The following is a 24,183-nucleotide window of genomic DNA, read 5'->3' on the forward strand; positions in this document are numbered from 1 at the left end:
AAATTTATTTAGTAATTAAATCATACAAAAAGGTAATCCGCCACATGCTTTGTCAAAACACAAACGTAATCCGCACAAGCCTCGTCCTGACCTTATTCTACATTGACACTAATACAAAACTAAAAAAAAAAAAAAAAAAGATAGCTAGAAGTGATTTGATTTTGATAGCACAGGCAAGTGTTATTTCAAACGTCAAACTTCTATGAAATCATGACGTATAAGTAACATTTGCACAGTCTGTGCTGTCAAAACCGTTGCACAGTTAAAAACTGTTATGTAATAGATGTCATATATTAAAGAAGATTATTAGTGAGGTTCGAATACATCTTTGACCACTGGAGGGCTTTGTCACTTTTTTAGGGTTCCGTACCCAAAGGGTAAAAACGGGACCCTATTACTAAGACTCCGCTGTCCGTCTGTCACCAGGCTAAATCTCGTGATCTGTTATAGCTAGACAGCTGAAATTTTCACAGATGATATATTTCGGTTGCCGCTATAACAACAAATACTAAAAACAGAATAAAATAGAGATTTAAGTGGGGCTCCCATACAACAAACGTGATTTTTGACCGAAGTTAAGCATCGTCAGGCGGGGTCAGTACTTGGATGGGTGACCGTTTTTATAGTTAATGGTACGGAACCCTTCGTGTGTGAGTCCGACTCGCACTTGGCCGGTTTTCTTTAATATATGACATCTATTACAGTTTTTAATTTATTTATATATAGTATTGTGACTACTTAGAAAAACACAAATCGAAATGTTTAATAAAATAATTTGATTTGTTCCCAAACTTGTTCGTTGCAGTTATCTTGATCTAACTCTAGATAACTCATTTAAGGGGGGCTTCCATACAACAAATGTTATTTATTTGCCGGTTTCTGTGTAATGGTACGGAACCCTTCGTTCGCGAGTCCGACTCGCACTTGGCCGGTTTTTTTCTATTTCCCACCATTAATATAGTGTGGTTTTATGGTGGGTCACAATGAACCTGACTGTTGTCAGGAATGTTACAACGTGTTTTTAATTTTGTCGCATTCCTCATGTTCTGTCCTTCACAGGCGCACGCGTATCGGCATATCTATAGAAAATATACTAACGGCGCGATTCGAGAAATGAATTAGAGATTCACTAGATATGAAATAGTAAAGATATGTGACGTCCCACGGGTAAAGGTACCTTATGGCGGACGAGGTACCTTTTGCCGTGGAACATCACATATATTTACTATTTCATATCTAGTGAATCTAATTCATTTCTCGAATCGCGCCGTAAATCTGTGTTTCATGGCTGCATTGCAATGAAAGGTTTCTCGCGTCACGAATATGCTGAATTCATCCATTGAAAGCGTCATATTTTGGTTTTATAAAAAAGGGACATACCGGGGATTGGAGTGGAAACTTGGTATGTTGAATGTTGGGTTTCTGTTTGTTGTAGAGCTCACTTGGGGGTCATCCATTAATTATATCACACGTTTAGGGGGCAAAGGGGGGTCAAGAAAATGTGATATGTTGTAACAAGGGGGAGGGGGGAGACACAAACTGTCACGTCACTTTAACTTATTTAAATTATTTTATTCGCCGTACAGTTAAATAACAAGTTTTTGTAACGTTAATCGTTGTTATTCGTTTAATTTTCTTTCCTAATCAATTTTGGGTTATAAAATTACTAATATTTCTTTTGTCAAAAATATTTTGATAAAATATTAATAATAGGTACTTTATTCGTTTCGCCGATTTCATTGAAAAAATGTGACGTCACACCAGGGGGGAGGGGTTTGCCAAATGTGACCAAGTGTGACAAGGAGGGGGAGGGGTCAAAAAACCTCTAAATTCTTTTGACGTAATTAATGGATGAACCCTTGGTACGAATGTTGGATGGAGTGAATGGCTTTTTTTATTTGTAGACGTGGCTGAATGCGAAACGAAAGGTACATAAAAACGTAAAAATGCCTGCCTGTCAAATATCAAAGCGAGTCCATAATCGGAATGATGTCATTTGTGAATTGAATTCAGAATATATGTTAAATTAAAATTATTAAAGTTAAATTATTTGCTTTTATAACAGTATAATCACCCACCGTATCTCCTGAATAAAGCTTTTTGTATTTTCCAGTTCACTACCCTTACGTTTTAGTACATTCAAGTGGCCACTAGCGGCCGCTATGGGGCTCAAAGTGGTCACGTCCCTCTTGATGGCTCCTCTTTTGCACACTTTAATGGGGTTGGCCGGTCGAAGTTTTTATCAGATGGCGCCAGCATAGCTTGCCCTGTCAATCCCTAGAATTGTGTCAATTTTTTGTTTTTTTAATGCCCTGGGTGCCAGCCTTTTAAGCCAAATCTAATAGGAAAAGGGGCAAGCTATGATGGCGCCATCTATGCAAACCTTTGACAGTTGCCAACCCCATTAACATAAGCGTAAGCGTCATTCTAGCATAATATATATATTATTGTAGTATGATTTTTAATATGTTTTGTCAATTGTCATATAGTTGTTTACACCTAAGTAATCATATTGAGCACATCGTTTCAGGTACTATTTAAATCGTGGAAGCAGCAAAATTTATGAATATTGGTTTATTTTTTGTAATAACGTATCATTTGTTTATGAAAACGAGTAACAACGCACACATCATTATTTGCGCGTACTTACCTTTTCTTAAGATTACCTAAGAACTTCATTTTTAAATTTATATTTAGATAGTCGTTTTCTTTTTTAAATGTGCTTCACAAATAGTCTCAAATATAATAATTCAGTTGCCAAATAAATAATTGGTACTTGCCTTAAAATAAACAAAAGCTGTAACTGCATTAAAATACTGCTCATATTGAAATAATTTGAGGCTCCGATTTAGTTGCCAAACTATTAATTTTAATACCTATTTCTATTTTTTTTAAGCTACCGAAATCCGATTAATTAGTTGACCGGTTAAATACGTGGCATTAAATTCCAAGCAAGAGATAAACGTTTATGCAGAAATTGAAGCCACTAAATCTCGTATTCCATGTTAGATGTGATGCTTGTAAACTATACTATAGGGTTTAAGGGATAGAGTACAATTTACATAACACGAATCACACGAATGCAAATCTGATTTACCTTTTGTACGGTCAGCGTGAGAGGATCGAAATGTTAAAGTCAAAGCGACGTTTTATTTTAGTTTCACGGAACATACGAATAAAATTACATAATTATGATTTTCCTATCAGAGCTTTTCATTGAACAAAAATATTTTTTGAGGAATTCTACCACACATCTGCATAATAATATAGCGCGGGGACAATAGTCCAAATACTTTTGTGCAATGAGAGAAATCCTTTTGTGAAATGATACCAGTTGAGTTAGTGCGGGTCGTATCTCGGGCGAGGTGTATTGTTTAGAGAAGAATTTAGAAGTTGTGAGATATTAAGTTTTGTGACTATTGTTTGTATGTGAGTGTGACTATTGTTTGCATGGTGTCAAAATGATCCAGTTTCTGTGAGTATGAAATGTTTGTATAGAACGAAATGAGAATTATTTTATTTGTGGGTGTTTTATAACGATGATGACCTAAACTTTCTCAGGTAAAGCTTCAGTTTTTAACGGACTGGACTTTCAAGATGTTTAACAATATAGTGTACTTTAGTGTTGCTGCTTATTTTTAATTTATAATTCAATTCAATTTACAATTCAATTATAATAAATTATAAATTGTTACTTCTCTTCGCTGCCTGAGGTCGGTATCTGTATAATACAAAAAAAAAAATCTGATACGAATCTGTAACGCCGCCGCCAAAACAAGCCAAGCGAAGCGCAAGGGCACTACCTACCTTTTCTCAAAACGCTTCGCTTTTTTTTGAACCCTCATAACTTGGGTTTGGATTATACCAGATAAACAAAATTCTCGGGATATGTTGTCGATAGTGCACTAATTAACTTTACACTTTATTCGTATCTTAAAAACCCCGATTTTGTCATTCACTCACTCACTCACTCACTGATGATCATAAAATTTTAGGGTACTCCCTGAAGTCCTAGAAAGCTGAAATTTGGCATGTAAGCTAGTATTAGTACATAAACAAATAAAAATTCTAAAACTTGGAACTTTACCCCCAACCCCTTAAACTAGGGGATGAAAGTTTGGATGAGACTTCCGTTAATGTTGATACTAGACGTCTGAAAATTGATATAGGGACTCCTTGTTATAAATAACAAAATAAATATTTCAGGATTTTTTTGCAAATCACCCCCCACCCTTTAAATTAGGTGATGGAAGATTGTCATAAGCAACTTACAGAAAGAAGTGAAATCCCGCCAAAAAAAACATGTAAAATGTTGCCAAGACGAAACCATAAGGCTCGCACTGTCAAAAAGTTATCAGATCTCATGTAGAGCCAAGCTTCTAACTCTACAAGCCCTAACTTCACAAACCCTACACCGTAGTCAAAATTATGTAGTACAAATATCACTGGCCATTCAGCGAAGGAATGCCGCCAGTATTATTGGCACATTTTGATCCGAGTGAGTATCGGAGAGGGGTGGAACTAAAATTTGCATTTGTCATTAAATTTAGTATAGGTAGGCACCTGACAAAACCTGGGTTATAACAAAGTTCGCAAATTGCGGGCATTTTTCTCTGTTACTCTATTAATTGGAGTAAAAGAGAAAGATGCCCGCAACTTGCAAATTTCGGCGTTTAGCTGTACATTTAGACGAAGAGTTTTGCAACTTTCATATGTGTTTTGAATATATTGACAAAACCTGCGTTGTGCATTACGCCTCTGTCTTAGTGTTATCATAATTGTGAAATAAATACATTTTTCTAAATACCTAACTAATTCAGCTTATATAAAATTTAACATCAAAATACGCAGCTTACCTATAATATTTACTACTAAATTATTTGTTTTCCCGACGCTACGAACACAACGTGCGAAAGATTAATTAATGGTGGTCGGATTCAGGGGCGGGATTCTCCCGAAATTAGGGTATGATGTGTCCGGCCGTTTGATTGCTAACCTTGATACCCCTATTATATCGGTATACCGGTGTTATATTGGTATGCTATTGGTATATTAACTACCCAATTGAAATTACTATTGTCATTTAATAAACGAATATGTCGATCCCTATTGTTTATTCGCACAAATCCACAATGACGCTTACGATTACAGATAATGAAAAGGAAGCCATCACGTATATGAACATTTCATGAGTGCGAAAGAGGCAGACTACAAATTAAATTATAACATTTAAAACTTTCGCGGTTTGAACACATATTAAATAACATATTGTTTTGACATTTTGCTGGGACGTCAGTTAGCCGCGACCACGACCAGTGAAACCTGTGTCGAAACGTCGGTAAATAAAGGTAACAAAATAAATTTGCGATAGACCCGTTTCTAAATGTGATTTAATATGTGTACAAATTAAATTATTAATAATTAAAACCGGCCAAGTGCGAGTCGGGCTCGCGCACGAAGCGCTCCGTACCATTACACAAAAAAGGCAAAAAAAACACGTTTGTTGTATGGGAGCGGCAACAGAAATAAATCATCTGTGAAAATTTCAACTGTCTAGCTATCACGGTTCGTGAGATACAGCCTGGTGACAGACGGACAGACAGACAGTGGAATCTTAGTAATAGGGTCCCGTTTTTACCCTCTGGGTACGGAACCCTAAAAACGTGACCACTTTTGACCTTTACTACCTTCTGTACCAAAACGTAAGGTTAGCGGATTGGGAAATATGAAAGCTTTATTTAGGAGATACAGTATGGGGTTCTTTAATAAAGGAGTGTACAGGTGTTTAAAGGGTCGGCAACGCGTATGTAACATCTCTGGGGTTCCAGGCGTCCATAGGCTTCGGGGGTCGGATCAAAAACTAAGTAATTACGTCCGACTCACGCTTGACTGCACATTTCTAATAAGTTTTCCGGTGATCTATAGGTAAAGATCTATTTTGTGTACTTTTTTTTAAATTTTTGACCCAGTAGTTTCGGAGATAAAGGGGGGGTAAAGGCCATATTTTGCCTATTTTCTTGAATAACTTCTATTTACTTTAAAATTATAAAAAATATATATTTGAGATTCTCACAAAGAGCTCTTTCATTTGATATGTAACACGATATAGTTTGACAAACTTGATTTTTTAATTTTCTCATTAACCCCCCAAAAGTGGCCCCCATGTTTAAAATTTATATGTTTACGTTACATGTCCATCTTTGGGTCACAAACTTACATATGTGTACCAAATTTCAACCTAATTGGTCCAGTAGGTTCGGAGAAAATAGGATGTGACAGACGGACAGACAGACAGACGGACAGACAGATGCACGAGTGATCCTATAAGGGTTCCGTTTTTTCCTTTTGAGGTACGGAACCCTAAAAACAGCAACAAAGTACCTACACATGCGAAAGATAAATTTATTAACACCGTCACCCTTGGGTAAATCCTTCCTATAATTTCTTAGACTTTATAGTCGATGTAATAAACAGAGAGAGTGTATGGTTACCAAATTTCTTCATTTAAGACTATTTTGGTCTTAGAGGATAAAACCAAACGGAGTAGCCATTAACAGGCGTTCCCTCTGTCGAAAATAGTCGGCCAATGTCATACACAATGTATGGACTGACGTTTATCTGACATGGCTATTTTTACGTTACGTATTCATTTGACGTTCCCCTCCCCCGCAAAAATCGGCAGACTTTTTTGTACAGAAAATTACAGACAAGACGTCTCCGTTTGGTTATGATTTAATATAGATTTATTGAAGCGTGTAAGCATTCTGCTTAAAACAGTCATTGTGCGTTGTACACATCAAAACAAATTTTAATGTAATAAAACTATGAAAAACGGATTATATCGCGTATATTGAATTTATAATACATCCCGACGTTTCGAACTCTTTACAGCGTTCGTGGTTCAATATACGCGATATAATCCGTTTTTCATAGTTTTATTTCATGAGTAACTATCGCGGTAACCGAAGACAATATTAAATTTTAATGTTCTAAATGCACCTGATTCTCAGGCTAAAGGCCAGAGCACACCGAATGCCGCAATGCTTAAGCCGCACACGCACACGTCACGCAAGCAATGACTGTGCCGTCTCTCATAAGGATCTGTATATTACAACGCGCGCGTTTACGCCCACGCATCTAATGTGCACAGGGCTTTAACCGGCTGTTTATACGAGTACATGGGTACGAATCTAATTTTTCATTCCATCGCTGAATGTGGGCGCAAAGCGGCCAATTATTTAAAAGGGATGATAGGGGTCGCCAAATGCCAAGGTCGGAGAGACAGACCCAGGTTTTATCCTAGGAAATTTGTAATTGGAAACAATTCCGTGTAGGCGGATTGAAAAAAATTGGTTGCCAGGCCGTACCGTTAGTGCGGAAAGGGTCGTAACTTTATGATGAGGTGGGGGCAAAACGTAATTATCTAGTCTAGCCATAAGTTTTGTTATAACGTAAATTACATATGAAGGAATCCAGTGAGCGCTGCGAGGTCCTGATGGGACAGTGCAGCTGCCAAGTTTGTTACTCTTTTAGCACCACCCGGGGATCACGTGTAGGGTTATCTAAGGTATTTCCTACGGACGCAGAGTAACATCGACCCCCAATGACTGAATGACTTCAATATCCTGGCTGAAGAAGCGGCTGCTTACCTGAGTAGGGCAAAATTTTAATTTTAAGTTTTTTTGTATCCAGTGACATATAACGAAGCCATACGATAAATAAAATAACGTAAATTACACATAACAACTACAAATTAAAAGTTATTGAAACAAATTCAATATTATCAAATAGAAATTTTAATCGAGACGAAGGTTTTAAGATCTCATTCACATGGAACCCAGTCATTAGTAAGTGTAAGCGAAAACAAATATCGAAAGTTGAAAAATGGAATATTGTGTGTTGTGTGTTGCGGGTAGTTCGAAAAACTCGCGCGCCTAGAAGATGTTGATGTCAACTTTAGCCAGCTTCTCCGAGATAACGGGGAAAACGCCGTTCTCGAAACGTCGGAGGTAAATTTTAAACTTATTTTACGCGATTACGTCCTTTCGTTGTGAATAATAATATTTCAATAGGTATTAATCAAAATTTACAAGGATATAATAAAATAATAGTCAACAAAACGCAGATAGTAAGTAATTTAAATGTCAGTCATAGTCAATAGTAGAGAACCCCTCTTAGTTGAGGGTGAAGGCCTCCTCCAGAGATGTCCAATGGTCTCTATCTTTGGCTTGTGCCATCCATTGTTTGCCAGCCGTATGTGTGAAGTCGTCTTCCCATCTGGCTCTTGGTTTTCCTCGTTTGTCCGTATCAGAACGTATAAACGTAGGCAAATAAAAATACATTTTTTAATGTACCTAACACTGCAGTGTGACAGACAATTTTATCACGCTTTTACTTCGCCACTAGCCTTTGTTTTCTCAACCATTACTGCCGCATTGCCGTTAAATGGTAAAACGCTGCAACTCAAGTTACAGCGTTTTAAATAACCTTGGAAAAAATGATTCCTTTCTTCTACCATCCCCTTTTTCAGATTTTTCATATCTCTTTTAATTAAGTCTGTAGAAACCTGTCAGAACACGGCAACTATAGTCTGAGCGTACCAAAACATTGCAACAATAGTTAACGCGGTTTTATTTCAAATCCATGATGATATATTAAAGACATTGGGTAAAGCAGAATGCTGTAAGTGCTACTGGCAGCGTTATGCTTGCATTATAATATTATTACATTAAGAGCATATAATACGCCAAAACGCGGCAAGTGACTGATAAAATGATGGTAACTTTGTTTATTAACATTTAAAATAAAAATATACAGTAACGTATTTTTTTTAAATTAAACATCCTTTTTAAGAATTACACTTACAATGTTTTCAATTAATAACTTAATAGCCATAACAATGCAACTAGGAAATAATTGTGGAAAAATGATGTAACTATGGAGTAACGAGTTACAGCATTTTGCTAAGACGTTTTCTTGGGTTTTTTTGTCCTCCTTGATCAGGATCCTATTGGCAAAATACTTTATGGCTAATATTTAGGTAAATACACTAATTTTAACTTTAAAACTCCCGTGAGACTCAAACATATTAGATTATTTTAATCTAATAAATACACTTATTTATAAAATTTTCACTTTTATAAATTTATAAATAATAGGTGTTACAAAGACCGAACTGTTTAAATCTTTAAACGCGTTTTTCTCAAAACTATGTTTTTTGACTTGCAGCGCTCTACCATTTGACGGCAGCGCGTCATATTTACTTTCAACGAAAAACAGAACAAAAGCAACAATGGCTTGAATCAAAGCGTATTTCGCGTCAAAATAAAATTTACCGAGCCAGGGCTAAAAATTACAACAATACAATATTGCTCCGCTTCGCTGTCGGGCAGTTGACAAAGCGAAATTGTGGCCGCGACAACGAATACGGCGGTAAAACTGACGTTTACCACAGAGCGTGAAACACTTACCAAATATGGCTGTTACTGGCGATGCTTTGGTTTCATTCATGGAGACTGTATAAAGGAGCCAAATCTCTATGTATGAAAAGTGTCCATCAAAAAACAGTAATTAGGCGGCGCCACCATACACCGAAATACTACCAAAAACAACCTACGTAATTTGGTCGGGTTATTTGTTGCCTTATATGGTTCATGTTATACTCATGTCCCAGAGCCTAACTAGTGCCACCGGAGAGATTAGGAACTATTATTTAAAGCTTAACGCGGTCACTTTTACAACAATTCAGCCATAAGAGATTGCGATCCTTTCTATACCGTCCATAGTTTCATTGCGCCTAAATATCATAATGCCATTGTCTCTCTTTGTCCTAAATTTCAAAACAACTTCGTCCCAGAATGCCTAAATGACAATTTCTTTAGTTCTTAAAACGGCCGAATGTCATAATGACTTAATTCATATATCGCCTAAGTTCCAAAATACCCATATGTTAAAAATACGTTTCTTTAAATGCCAATGGGAGTTTTTTTATTATATTTTTTATACGTCTTCCGTGGAAAGACGATAACATAGGATAACACAGAAATTATTGATGTAATTGTAGCTAATTTGAGTTTTACTTTTATTTTTATTTATTTATTTATTCACGTTAAATATTCATACAACTTTTGCCAGCATGTGCCATATTCATACTACTTTTGCCAACTTGTGAAGCCACGTTCGATTTGAAGTTAAGGCATTTTGGAAATGTGGTCTTTTGAAAAAAAACAGGCATTCTGAGATTCAGGCATTTTGACTCCTCCGTTTTGAAATTTAGGTATTTTGGTAACAATATAAAGGTACAATGAAAGTAATGAAACCAAACCCTGTCGATGGCGTGTCCCAAAATACGGGTTAGACACGTAACTAATTTGTCATTCCGGTCATCTGCAATTAAATCAGTAGCAGCATTTAGATTCGAAGTTCGAGTCTGTGCGAAATGAATTAATAATCACATCGGTCTTGAAAGTGCCAAACACATAACAACGCCTGGTTCCAAGAACTGACCCGAAAGCGCGCCAAACGGCATAATCGTCAAGCTTCCCAACTGCACATGCAATACAATCCCCAGTTTAGGTGCCACAAATGCGAACGCAAATGACATTCCCGAATCACGAGACACGTTGTCCCTCGCGAACAGATGCTGCTTAAATCCTCTGTCGAGATGGCAGGGGCTTTACGATACGTGATTACCAAGTTGGTGTATGAGTCTGTGTTTGTACATGTACATGCTGCTTTGAATTGATTAATTCTTAAAAACGACATTACGTGATTAATCAGTTTTTGTGTAAGCGTTTAGTATCGTTTTTAAGAATTTATTAATTCAATAAATGGGTTTTTATTGATGGACAAAGTAACCCGACCTTACGGTAAGTACATGAATATACATGTATATATGTCAGATATTGTATCCGCGAAAACAGGGCGCTAAGTCTGACGCCTACCCACCACAGAACATGACAGACTTGTACCAAATATAGCCGTAGGAGGATCTTACAGGGATTTTTAAGATTCAGATTCAGATTTTTTATTTATAAACATACATTATATAATAAGAGCAGAGCATAATTAAAGAAGACTGCAAACCAAAATGTACATCGAGCTGCAAAATTCCATGGGCACATTATGAATGGAATTTATTTATAAAGTGACAATGCACTACTGCGGCTGGGTGTACATACTTTCTAAACTTTGAAAGATATAGGAGCTTGTTATGCATTTATAAGTAAAAGGCGTCTTCACGAACCATTTGCGGCTAGCAAGTACAAGCATCTTGCGCTTGAATGTAAGGTAAGAAAATACCAGCCTTATATTGCCGTGAAATTTACGCGCATTCACTAAATGGCAGCATTTACACGTACTTACCCCACGTACGTACCATGATCTAACTAGTGCTGGCTTAAGGCGACTTAAACGATAACAAAACACATGGAAAGCTGTTGTGGTAGTGTATGAATGGTATTAATGTCTCGTAACAATAAGGTTCACTGACCTTAAGACTCCTTGTATTATTTGATGAAAATATCGTGAGGAAACCGGTCTAATCCCGAAAAAACCTAGTTTTCCGTGTTTCGAAAGTTTTGCACTTACGCTTATTCTACGCATTGGACTACGGGCTTCTTTAGATGTTACCGTAGAAGGGTTAACAATAGAAAGGGAATTTAAACATATTCTCTAAATGTTGAGATAATAAGCTCCTTCCGTCCTGATTTTTTTGGATTAACAAAGATAAGATGGTAATTGAAGGAAGTTGAGTTGAGTTTTCTGGTCGCCTTAAGTCTACTAAAGAAACAAGGTAAAAAAGTATCTATTCGCACCTTACACGCAGATCGGTCCCATGCACGTATAACGCTCCCATGCATTGTCGTTATCAAGTCAGTGCAAATTAAGCGTGGTCGGGGTCTAGTAAGTATATCCAGTGAACTATGCAATTGTTGTTATGCATCACCGTCGACTCATTTCGGCGCCACAAACTCTCGCCACAACTTTTCCTTTGACATTTCGTAATAGTTTAGTCTGTGCAGCGCTGTAAATAATTTAGGCGTGGGAGATTTGCTAAGTAATTTTTAAATAGCCGACATATTTGACTGCAGATTTTTGGCTTGTGTACTGTGTAACCCTCTATGTGCAAATTTGACTTTTTTGATTGCATAACATGTTCATCAAGCTACGTTTTATGGTTTTTATGGCTGAAATTAGTAGGTACAGTAACTACAGTAACTTCTCACTTATTTTCTAAAGGGGTTTAGATAGGGATCTCAGTATACCTATAGTTATAACTATATATGTAGGTAAATACATACATTTCATTTGGAGGTAAGTTTTTTGTTATATGTATCCGATTGTATCCGCGGCGGTTCATACAATAAAGAATTTAGTTTAATTAGGTATATAGAGTAAGCTGCAGATATAACTGATACCCTGTGTAGAAACTTATTTGAACAGGGTTAGGGGGGGGGGGGTCAATTATCTCTGCAGCTTACTGTACATTACTTAATGTACACAGTAAGCTGCAGATACTCAATGAAAATTGAGAATAATTAATAAGGGTTGGTAACTCAAAACGTTCAGTACCGCTCTACAATTTAATATTTGACGTTAACTTCAGAAAGTTTCTCATCCTCGTTATAAATATTTAACATGCCTACCAACAGCTCACCTTTGTCGTTCGCTCATAACTCGGCAACTATCTCGGAGACGCGACAAAACATGGACGTGGAGGGATTACTCGTATATCTTAGCGTTGTTTTACAGGGTTACGTTACGGTTAATATTTGTGAGCTTGCGGTAATCTTATATGAGTCCTAGATGTTTCTTGAGCCACAAGCGTGTGTTATTTACCTTATTTTTGAAGTATTAACGAGAATATCTGCGGTGTCCTGCAGTAATTCGCCACTCACGAGCATTTACGCTACTCAATGCGCTCCTGATTGTGATTTTTTTTTTATACCACGTCGGTGGCAATCAAGCATACGGCCCGCCTGATGGTAAGCAGTTACCGTAGCCTATGAACGCCTGCAACACCAGAGATATTACACGCGCGTTGCCGACCCTTTAAAAACCTGTACACTCCTTTTTTGAAGAACCCCATACTGTAGCCCCTCGGGAAAACCTCGGCAGGGAGCTCATTCCACAGCCGAAGCGTACGCGGGAGGAAATTCCTCTTAAACCGCACAGTACGCGACCATTTAGGTGCTAGGGTGTGAGGATGAACACCCTGCCGATGGCGAGCGGTGCGGTGATAGAAAGCGGCCGTTGGCATCATGTCAAACAATTCTTCAGAGCACAGCCCATTGTACAAGCGGTAGAACACACACAAGGAGGCGAGTTTGCATGGAGATGGACGACTGTGAACTTCAGACACTCACGGTACACAGTCGTCCATCTCCATGCAATCTGAAGTATTGTGAGACGATGGATGATAGGCATTCCACAGCCGGTGCTTGCTACGGTGTATATGTCATGTATCCCTCCTATGTATTTTGTATCTTGTAATTTTGTGTGTAAAATTTACTTGAAATGTAATTTTCTGTTAGCTGTAAGTCTCTTGATGTTTTTGAATATTTATGCTGTAATTCCGTGCAACCATATTTGTATAAGTAAATAATTTGTATTAACAACTGATTATTGTCTCAAATTAAACATGTTATGTGCCTCAAAGCAACTTTGTGTCGGTTTCTAAGATACACAAACTAATTTTTTAAAAGCTAAGAAGTCTGTCTAGTATAATATAATACATACCTACCGTGTTGACACTGACTACCGTGTAGGTATAGAATTCATATCTATATTTCGAAATTTCACGGTACTTTCTTCTAACTTATATCCAAAGTATTGTTTAAGTGTCTTTAATATTATGGACCGGTAAGTGTGTAGTGTACAAAATATGCACCTACAACATTAAATTACTATCATTATAATATCAATTTATTAGCTTTAAGTACTTACCAACTTTAAGATTGTCCCAAAATATTTATCTTCATTTATTTTTTTGGTTTTTTTGTATTCTAATTTCAGAATGGTTTTGTTAACTACAAAAACAAAACTGATTAACCCACACGAAATACCTAAAGTTGCTATAACCGTGATAATATCTGAGTGACCTCTAAATTCTGAGGTTGATCTGATAGGCTTGGGTCGCCTAGTTAGGTTAATACAAGGTTAAATACCTTAAACACCTCACACATTATATACCACACGTTTAACCATATATACATAAAAGTAAACTGTTTAGCAAAACAAACCGGCCAAGTGCGAGTCGAAATCGCGCACGGAGGGTTCCGTACCATAACGCAAAAAACGGCAAAAATAAATATTTATTTTGTTCTATTTTTAGTAGGTACTTGTTGTTATTATATAGCGGCAGCAGAAATAAATTATGTGTGAGAATTTCAACTGTCAGGCTATCACGGTTCGTGAGATACAGCCTGGTGACAGACGGACAGACAGACACAGACAGCGAAGTCTTAGTAATAGGGTCCCGTTTTTACCCTTTGGGTACGGGACCCTAAAAAAGGAGACGCAAAACGTGTTTATGCGATTATTTCGACACCATTTCTGTTTACGATGTAAGTGCGTGAGGCGAAAGTTGGTGTCCAACCTCTGTGTGTATTTCAGTCAATTTCAGTTGTCGAATTACCCACTAGATGTCGCTGTACCGTGCGTGAAAAATCTTAGTTCGCAGTGTTTAAGTGTGTGAACTGGCTTAGTTATGGCTTAGGTTCAGCAATATCCACTGGCAATAATCTCTGTATAAGATAATTAAAGTCTAAGAATAAAACGTGCCTCGGAAATACGAGAAAAATTTATGCTCGAATAGATGGCGCCATACCTTTGGCCTATGCTCGTGTAGATGGCGACACCGTTTCATATTTAACAATTTTAAGACACCAGTGAAAGAACATGGGTCGAAGTCATATGGCTTCCTAAAAATAAAATAAAAGAAAAACATTTATCCATATATCTCTAATTTTTTAGATATTTTTATTTATTTTCATGTTTAGTTTTTTAATCATGTCCCGAAAGATGGCAGTAAATTTACTGTGACTACAAAATTTACTATGACAATAACCCTCTATACCAGCGGTCCTCAAACTTTTTTAGTGACGGAACCCTTTTGGAAAGCGAAATATTTGACGGAGCCCCAACAGAGGCTTCGCGGAGCCCTAGGGGTCCGCGGAGCACACTTCGAGAAAGGCAGCTCTATACACTCTAATCTCTTTGGGTGTACCTGTGATAAGCAAAATTAATACCAAGTTGTTTTCTTCCTAAAAGCTTACTCGTGCGAAAATCCGTTCTTATTTTCAAAGTCTCGTAATTTTGCTGAATATTATACAACTTAAGTAATCCCTCTACAAAGTGAGAGGAAGCGGAATATGTTTCAATTGAAGTTTTAGCCGGGATTAATGTTGCTTTGTCTGAAAATGGGAGAAATGTTTAATGCTATCCAAATATTTTACATTTTCGGAAAGTAAATAAGCTAAATTTAATTATTACGCCAACAAGTTAACATGTAGGCACAATGATTCTTTGACAATAATTTTAAATAATGTATATTCATTTCTAAACAATTCAGTTCCAGTTAGAAAACAGATCTAGTTGACTAAAACGTTGAACGAGGCGAAAATCAATTTCGCTAATTATCATTCTTGTTTTTTTTTTAGTTTTCATGGTTATTGCGCAAGCGTAATTACTTTCACAGTACATATGGTGCGATTTCACCGCAATAGTGCGATAATTAGCACGTTACGTGACTATGTCGAAAATTTATAGGGACATAAATGTACTGTAAAACGTTGTACGATACATGTGCGAATAGGTAATTGGCAACTCGTGTCGATTTAAGGCACTCCCTTCGGTCGTGTTTTAATTGATTGCCACTCGTTGCGAATTTCCTATTTTTCACACTTGTATCGTAATGTACGCTATTAGTAAACGCTAAACTTTTACAAAAAAATGTTATTCTAAATAAAAACAAACGTTTGAAAAGTTACCCAAATATTAAAATGTAAACTAAAAGAAAACTAAGTAACTGCATCAACGACTTTGGGAACAAATCAAATTATTTTTATTGAATGTTTTTTAAGTAGTCACACTACTATATATATATATATATATATATATATATAGTCGACCATGTCGTGTCCGACAACGGCGACCTTTACAAACTCCTCTGATGAGCACGTATATGGCTCGCAAAACCGAAATTTGTTACACTACTATATACAAATTATAAACTGTAATAGATGACATATATTAAAGAAAAAGTGACGAAGCCCTCCAGTGGTGAAGGCCGGATTCGAACCGGTGTCTTTAGCTATTGCGGCTAACAACATGAACCCCTAGGCCACCTCGCCATGGCGGTACCCGTCCCAATTTCTCGACTTAGTAAGACTAGGCGTCTTTGACCAACTCTAAGGGCAAGCAGTGCGCGCTTGCACCTCCCATACGAATTCCTCCGGTTCGAATCCGGCCTTCACCACTGTAGGGCTTTGTCACTTTTTCTTTAATATATGACATCTATTACAGTTTATAAGTAACTGCATGTAAAGCAATGGCCTAGTTCAAATATAACATTTTACGTACTTGATGTTGCCACGTCCCATTTTTTCCCACGTAACACATTAAGTGGAAACAATGAAAGCCCAGTTAATATACGAGCAGAGAATAAAGCCATAATAGCTTCTTCATAGATTTATGATAAGATCCGTACTGAAGTGAGGACAGGAGGAATTTATGGTTATTTAATCTAGTGTAAGTTTATTTCTTCTGAATTACCTAGAAAAAATATTAGAATTTCCGTCAAAATTATTTTCATGGAATAATTCAGATAATCAAGTTAAAAAAAGGGACTGTTTATTTATCTATCTATCTAAGGAACAATCTCTGATAGAAAGCCACAACTAGTTACGTAATAAATGGTTTTACACAATAAAATTAATAATAATGAAAAATATAATTAAGTACAGGATTCTGTAACGAACTGTCTGTGTAGAAACATACCTGATTTCTCTCCTGACTATATAAAGCAGGCAGGTAATTAGTTGGGCGTAATATCTTTACTCCCCGGATCAACTTGTTAACTGTTCTTTCTTTGCTATCTTCCTTTTTCACTTTTTTAAGGTCATGTAATGAATTATAAACTGAACTATGTCATATACCTACTAATGTCATATACCTACTAAAAAAAAGTGACCAAGCCCTCCAAGGTCGGAATCGAACCGGCGTCTTCAGATTACGCGGCTAACGCCCTGACCAAGGCCTGAGTGGGCGCTCGAAGCGGAGCGTTCGGCGAGGCGTGCAGCGTGGCGTCGGGCTCACAAGTGATTAGAGCAGCGTGCACTAAGGCCGCTCCTATACGTTTGCACTTCTTTAACATGCACGCCGCACGCCCCCCCCGCTGCACGCCCAACTCAAGCGTGCACTCCTGCCTTATACTTAGGCTCTCGGCCAGTCTATAATTTATATAGAGTAGTGTGGCTAATTAAAAACACAAATCAAAATATTTAATAAAAATCCCTCGAATATGACACGGTAGTAGCCTCCTAAGACCCCGCGTACAATTTTTTGTACAAAATCTATTTTGAACTTTTCTTGAGTAACTAAGGGTTCCAAATTCAAAAACAAAATAAATGCTTTGGGTCTCAAGAGGCTATCAGATAACGAAATTTCGATTTTCGCGGTAGGCCCTCAGGTATTTAATGAATGTTATTATTCTCAATTATTCCTCTAAACTAAAAAATCCAAGCACCTATGGACGCTTATCTAACGTTTACCGATCTAAAGTCTAGCTATCCTTTCTAAAAACCCAAGAGCAAAACGACTGCACCTTTGTCAAGCTGTGCTTTATATTATTGTGGAAAATTAAGTTACCCATCTTTGTACTTGAGCTTGGCGCCATTTTCACAAAGGCGCTTAAAGACTTGAGGCTTTAGCTGTTATACCTGTAGAGCTTTATTCACTGGTTGTTTGTTTTTAGTAAGAAAGCAGACTTGTTAAGAGGATAGGGGACGATCGATTCTCCATACAAACGTAGGCCTCATTTTACTCTCTGAATATTCACATTACGAAAAATGTTTTTTTACGCAACTTGATGTATTTTAATCGTGGCCACTATAACAACAAATACTAAAAAGTACGGAACCCTCGGTGGGCGAGTCCGACTCGCACTTGTCCGGTTTTTATTATAGTATTAAGTAACTACGTTTCTCTACTTATTTCTACTAGTCTTTCTACTAGGTATATACTTCTTATACCTACTACAATAGCAAGTTCTTTAAAAACTCTGGGTAGCTTTATTCTGCGTGTTCTAGGGGCCCACTAACTATCAGTCCGCCGGACGATATAGACCTGTCAGGTAGAACAAAAATTTGACAGTTCCGAACAACTGACAGGCCGATATCGTCCGGCGGACTGATCTCTATCTTCTCGGCATGTCTCTTCCCGCACGTTTATAATAAAGTAGTTAAATTGTAACGTAAATGAGGCAAAAATTCGTTTACTAAACCTGCTGGTCCTGCTCCTGGAACTACGAGGAATCAGAAGAAATTCTGAAACCTTTAGAAGAGATTCCTTCCTTTTCGAGTTCTTCTATTCACTTCTCCATATTAAAAAGAAAAATGGCTGTTTCATACATTTTGGCTGGTCCATTTTCTACGGGAGGGTAATTTTTTTTCGCGATTTCGTGGTTGGTCACATTATAAGAGTTGCTCAGTTTAATCCCAAAACCTCCCTGGCAACGGGAATTAATGCACTTATTTTTTAGCCACCATGTATATCTAAGCTAGAAAATAAATGTATCTACATATACATACTAGGTGTGTACCCGAAAAAATCTTAAAATTTATGAGCCTCGTAAAAGTGTCCAGGGGCGTGCCAAATACAATACCATTTACGAGAGTACAGTTTTAGTGAAAAAAGTCCTATCCAGCGCAAAATAAATCACGGACGAGCTTCGAACCTACACCATAAATACATCAACTGACAATTACTTGAGTAACTGAAGGTACAGCCACTTTGTGGGATCTTGTTGGTCTTGATCTGAAATTGTCGGAATGTAGTCCTCATTTGAATAACATAAGGTTTGAAATTGTGATGGTAAAAGATAAATTACGCATTTGATTGAAATTGGGATAAAAATGTGTTGTTGTAATGGCTATTGTAACAATACGTATACCGGGTATAATATGTATACCGGGTGTCTCCTGTAACACGAGATAATAATTAAAACATATATCGGGTGGAACAGAATGAGACTGTTATGGAAACGGGGATTTGTTTAGACTACGTACTTTATTTTCCCCTTATTAATCACGGTAATATTTCAAACCATTTTCAAGATAAAGTCTGTTAAACATTAGTGCAAAAATCTGTATGTTTCAACCGTAGCAAGTAGATCCGATGAATGCTTAGACGATATAACCAAACGGAGTAGCCATTAACAGGCGTTCCCCTCTGTCAAAAATTGGCGGCCAATGGTCATACACAATGTATGGACTGACGTTTATCTGACATGGCTATTTTTACGTTACGTATACATTTGACGTGCCCCTCCCCCGCAAAAATCGGCACTGTTTTGTGCAGTAAATTACAGACAAGGCGTCTCCGTTTGGCTATATCCTCTAAGGACATAACACGTCATGACAATTAAAACGTAAATAATTTTATAGGGTTGTCATTGATATAAAAATATTTCATTTTAAAGATTTTGTTTTACTTTTTAATCCAGCTTTACGATTATTTACGAAAGCGTTCTTAAAAACTGTAAACAAGTAAATACAAGAGAGACTTGCTAAGTTGTTTACCTATCAAATAAATGTTGCCCGACATTAGCATTGTTTTAATTATTTTCCCTTTTTTCAGATAAACATGCGCAACGCATCGTGTTGACGAATAATTCAGCTTCTTTCATGGTAAGCTAAATTAATTTTCTTGACAACCGTTGTCCCTATTTTGCGTAAATACGGTAGCGCTAGTTTAAACAACCCAGATCCAACGAAACCTAGTAGCAATGTTGCTAACTAACTCGTTATGTGTGCTCGGAGTCCCTAATAGATTTATTAGACTTATCGATTAGTCTAGTTAGTCCATTTGCGAAGTTGGCCTAACCTCAATTTTTGATTTATTGAGTCATACGAAATTAATATCATCAATCATAAAGTTTAGATAATCGAGTTTAGAGTTTCGATCAAATGTGCTGAGTACTTAAGTTATATTATTAATGTAACTAATAAATTTCCATCTGCCATAAGTTGGTAATGTGTATTAATATAGATTAGTACGTATTCGCATAGCAGTAAATACCTATATGTAATCAAATTATTTTTAACAAACAAAATTGTTTTGACATATAGTATGTATAGATATATTTTCTGCCAATCTGCCAACAAACTTTAACAACTCAATTCAATGTACAGTCAATTTGGTTTTTGTATCATTTCGCACTTAGTCCCAATGAATGACAATGAATAAAAAAGCGGCCTTTTTTTCCGAGTGGGAAATGCATTTACGCACCGTCCCCCCGGCCGCGGGAAGGCCATTGATGGGGGGGGACTTGCTGCTCCTGTCTCCTCTCAGCTGGCGAGAGGGGAGGGAGAACTTGATCTGTGATAATTTTCTACTAGATGTTCCAGTCGAGTAGTTAAAAAAGTTTTGCGGCAAAAAGAGATACTGAGCTTGGCTTTTAGTCTGGTTTGCTGGCGAGCAAATTTCAAATTTCATTGTGCATTATGGGTTGAAGTAACAATATAAGTTTTCTTAATTTTCTACCACTAAAGTTCGTCTGCGTGGAAGTCGTTAAAACTTTCAAACGTCAACCGTTTAGGCGTTGAATTTCCGAAAATCCTTCTTAGTGGAGCTATTTACATTTGACAGTATTATGTTTCAATTATTAAGACCTTGCCTACTTGGTTTAGGTTGTCTTTTGTTTGTTTGTACCTATATAATGCGACTATTTAAATATTTAGTTGTGTGAAAATAAAATAATATTCATTAACAATACAATAAGTGTCGCTATAAATTATAGTAAATTGTAATACATCGAATAGTTACTTAATTTTGTTTTGCAAGGGGGCTAAGTTGTTGCTTAACTCCTCGTGTTAATATTGATATCCGAGCAAGCAAAAGATTCCATAATTGAACCACAAGCGTAGCGGAATTTTAAGCGTTGCGAGAGTTTCAAGACACGAGAGTTAAACAAATTTTGCTACCGAGTGAAACACAAACTGTTTCACCACACCAAAGCGAAAAAAATACTAACTGTAAAACATTACAAAAATCAAATGCAAATTTACGCTATTTAAATATATAATCATTCAAAACCAGCCAACATGAGGTACCAATTCAAAATAAGCATCAGCCATCAAGTTACTTTACCACTCTTGTGAATAAAACGCAACTTTCTCATTCGTTTTTGAATAACAAAGAGAGCCTACGAGCTGGTGTGGTGAAAATTTATTTATATATTTAACTACTCACAATTCAACAGATATGTAATATATATACCGATTATGCCAATATCTATCCATAATGCATACAAATTAACATAGGTAGGTAAGTCGCTTTGGCTCGCTCGGAAGCTGTCCTCCATCAATGTCAAATTATTCGTGGGAGATATCAAACGTTTACATATTTATGGAGCGCTTTGACAGCGTCAGGTATGCTTTAAGTATTCATGAAATGTAAGACGGTTGTATTTTCTCCCTGCCGTAAATATTTCTGTCTTTAATAAATTATTTCGTATTGTGCTTGTTACATATTGTTTGAATATTTGTAGATATTGAACGGACTTCAAAGAATAGAGATTGTTGAGAGAAACCAGCAATTTAAAGTTTTACTACGTAATTGTCAATCCGTGAGCTCCGTGACACGTGTTCCTTAGATAGATTGCTATTATTTACGAATATATTTCCTATACGTAGTCGTTGTTATATTGTAGAATGGTATAACGCACGCCTCGGTTATTTATTAGGAAAACGGCCATTTTCTTTACCACACACGCCATCGCAATTGTATTCACGCAATATCGCGTAATACATAGTTTGTTTACCAAATCAAACACATTAACTTACATTTGCCATTCGGATTGCGTATAATTTGTGTGTTTTGACCTTTTGACGGTAATTAAAGACTTATGCATTTGGAGATTTTATTTTTACGAGCTTTCGTTAAATTACAATGTTTGTTAGTTCGTTCAGGTCAAATCATTAATGAGAATTTCTAGTCATTTAAAGAGGACTGAAACGCAGAAGTAAAGAATGGATAACGTCAAGTATATGCTCTTTTATTTTTCAGTGACTGTAAGGAAAGTAGATATAGGAAGAGACAGAGCATATTAAGAGCATATAGCAGAGACTCGACTCCTATTAATTGCAAATCTACCGGCATTATTATTAAATGCGTACCAGCCGCGTAGCATTTAGATGAAATATGATGTAATAAGTGGTATTTACGGTCGTAATATCATTATTATGCTTAACTTTTGTCACATTTGGCTAAAAATAAATATGTAAACCTCTCGATATTTAAATTTTTGACAATTCGGGGCTGGTATATGTGATTTTTCTGGCAGCTTATCTTTGCCACCATATGCGGCCACTTTTATGTTAAATTTTCTAAAAATAGAATAAGCGGTGGGACACGCTTATGGGTTCTATGGATACCTTGATTGCTCACACTTACAACTTCACCTTAAGTAAAGTAAAGTCAAATACAAAAACATTTTGTCTTATGCTCAGTCCACATACATTGAATTTAAATATGTAGGAAAATAATATAAAATAAAATATGTTATTATTTATTTAGAACATCTAGATTATTTTTCAACAGATTTAAAGTGTCTAAAGCTAAATATTAAGTCTAACGCTAAATCAACACCTTACACTGCGTGACCCTGAAAGATTTGTAGAGGTCTTTAGTCCCTAGGGTGCTGCAAATCGATAGCTGTCCGAAAGGGATAAGAGGGCAGTGGTATTTAGAAGTTTCAACCCTACCGATTACCCAAGTCGTTATCTAATGTAATCGATGCAACATATAACTAAGTTTTCGTACTAATAAAAGCATGAGCAAAGATGAAGCATTCCATCGTTACGTAACGGACATTCGGACCCATTTTTCGACTTTCCGAGCCTGGTCTTTTTTGGCTTGCCTTTTTATAGTGTACTATTGGACATTGGTATCGTTTTAAAGCTGCTTGTTTTTTAATAAACTGTTTAATTTACTTTTACTATAATACGCAAGTCGACAAAGTAATTCGGAATTAAAGCAAATATTTTATAAGAGATGCAATATGGCGTATAATACTTTGTCTTACATTGCATAAATAAAGAATTTTGTAAAGAAAAACTAGATTAAAAACTTACCGTTTTCATGGAATGCTCCACATAAGCATAAGCACCTTTTGTTATACATAATGAGGTTTAATTTTGTTTCTCAGAAATTCGTATATTGTTATTAGAATTCTATAGGTCAGTCAACTTGTTTTCGGTACAGTCGACCCTATGAATCTATCCATTTATAAAAAACCGGCAGACTTATTGTTTACCCCCGACAGTGACGTAATCCAATGGACACGGAACCTTAAAATATCTTTGTAAACGACTAAACGACTATGCCATACGAATAAATTAATGTATCTATCCATAAAATGATGCCGTAACGCAGTGGTACCAGTAACCGACAAGAACCTATAAAATATAACAGTGTTGCCAACAAGTAATCGGCTTTTTGGAAAAAAAAGTGTCGGTTATAGGTTTCTGTCGGTCACTGGTGCCACTACGTTATGTCAAATTGCACAGAAAAGAAAAAGCAATACAATACAATACAATACAATGCTGCAAACCTCACGCAGTAATAAACAACACGTATAACAATTAGGTAGAGATAACAACACGTATTTTAAAATGGCTTGCGAAGCCTAATTTTACTGTAGTGTTTTTTAAATAAATCGACATGTTTCTTGCTGTTATAGGTATATTGTGTAAGTCACTCTTGAAAATATTGAATGCCTTGTGTACAAATATTAGAAAAAACATGCTCTCCTCTTTCCCGGATATAATGCATTTGCCCCATAAAAACCTCCCTTGCGGATACCTACTCTCTTACTGCGTGCCATAGTGTAAAATGTATATGGCGGTCCAAGCTGCCAGGGTTAATTATTTATTTATTTATTTTTATTTATTTAAACTT

The 24,183-nt window shown here is 36.5% G+C and overlaps 1 protein-coding gene across 1 annotated transcript in view; it reads left to right on the forward strand.

The window, feature by feature from the left end:
* Window positions 1-24,183, forward strand: part of LOC134747112 (uncharacterized) — a 327,747-nt gene that overhangs the window by 280,538 nt on the left and 23,026 nt on the right. Inside the window, exon 2 of the mRNA XM_063681689.1 lies at window positions 19,861-19,910. The gene's annotated coding sequence lies outside the window, so the exon portion shown is untranslated. The remainder of the gene's footprint in view (window positions 1-19,860; window positions 19,911-24,183) is intronic.

This window comes from Cydia strobilella, chromosome 14 (assembly GCF_947568885.1).
Source record: "Cydia strobilella chromosome 14, ilCydStro3.1, whole genome shotgun sequence".
NCBI lineage: Eukaryota > Metazoa > Arthropoda > Insecta > Lepidoptera > Tortricidae > Cydia > Cydia strobilella.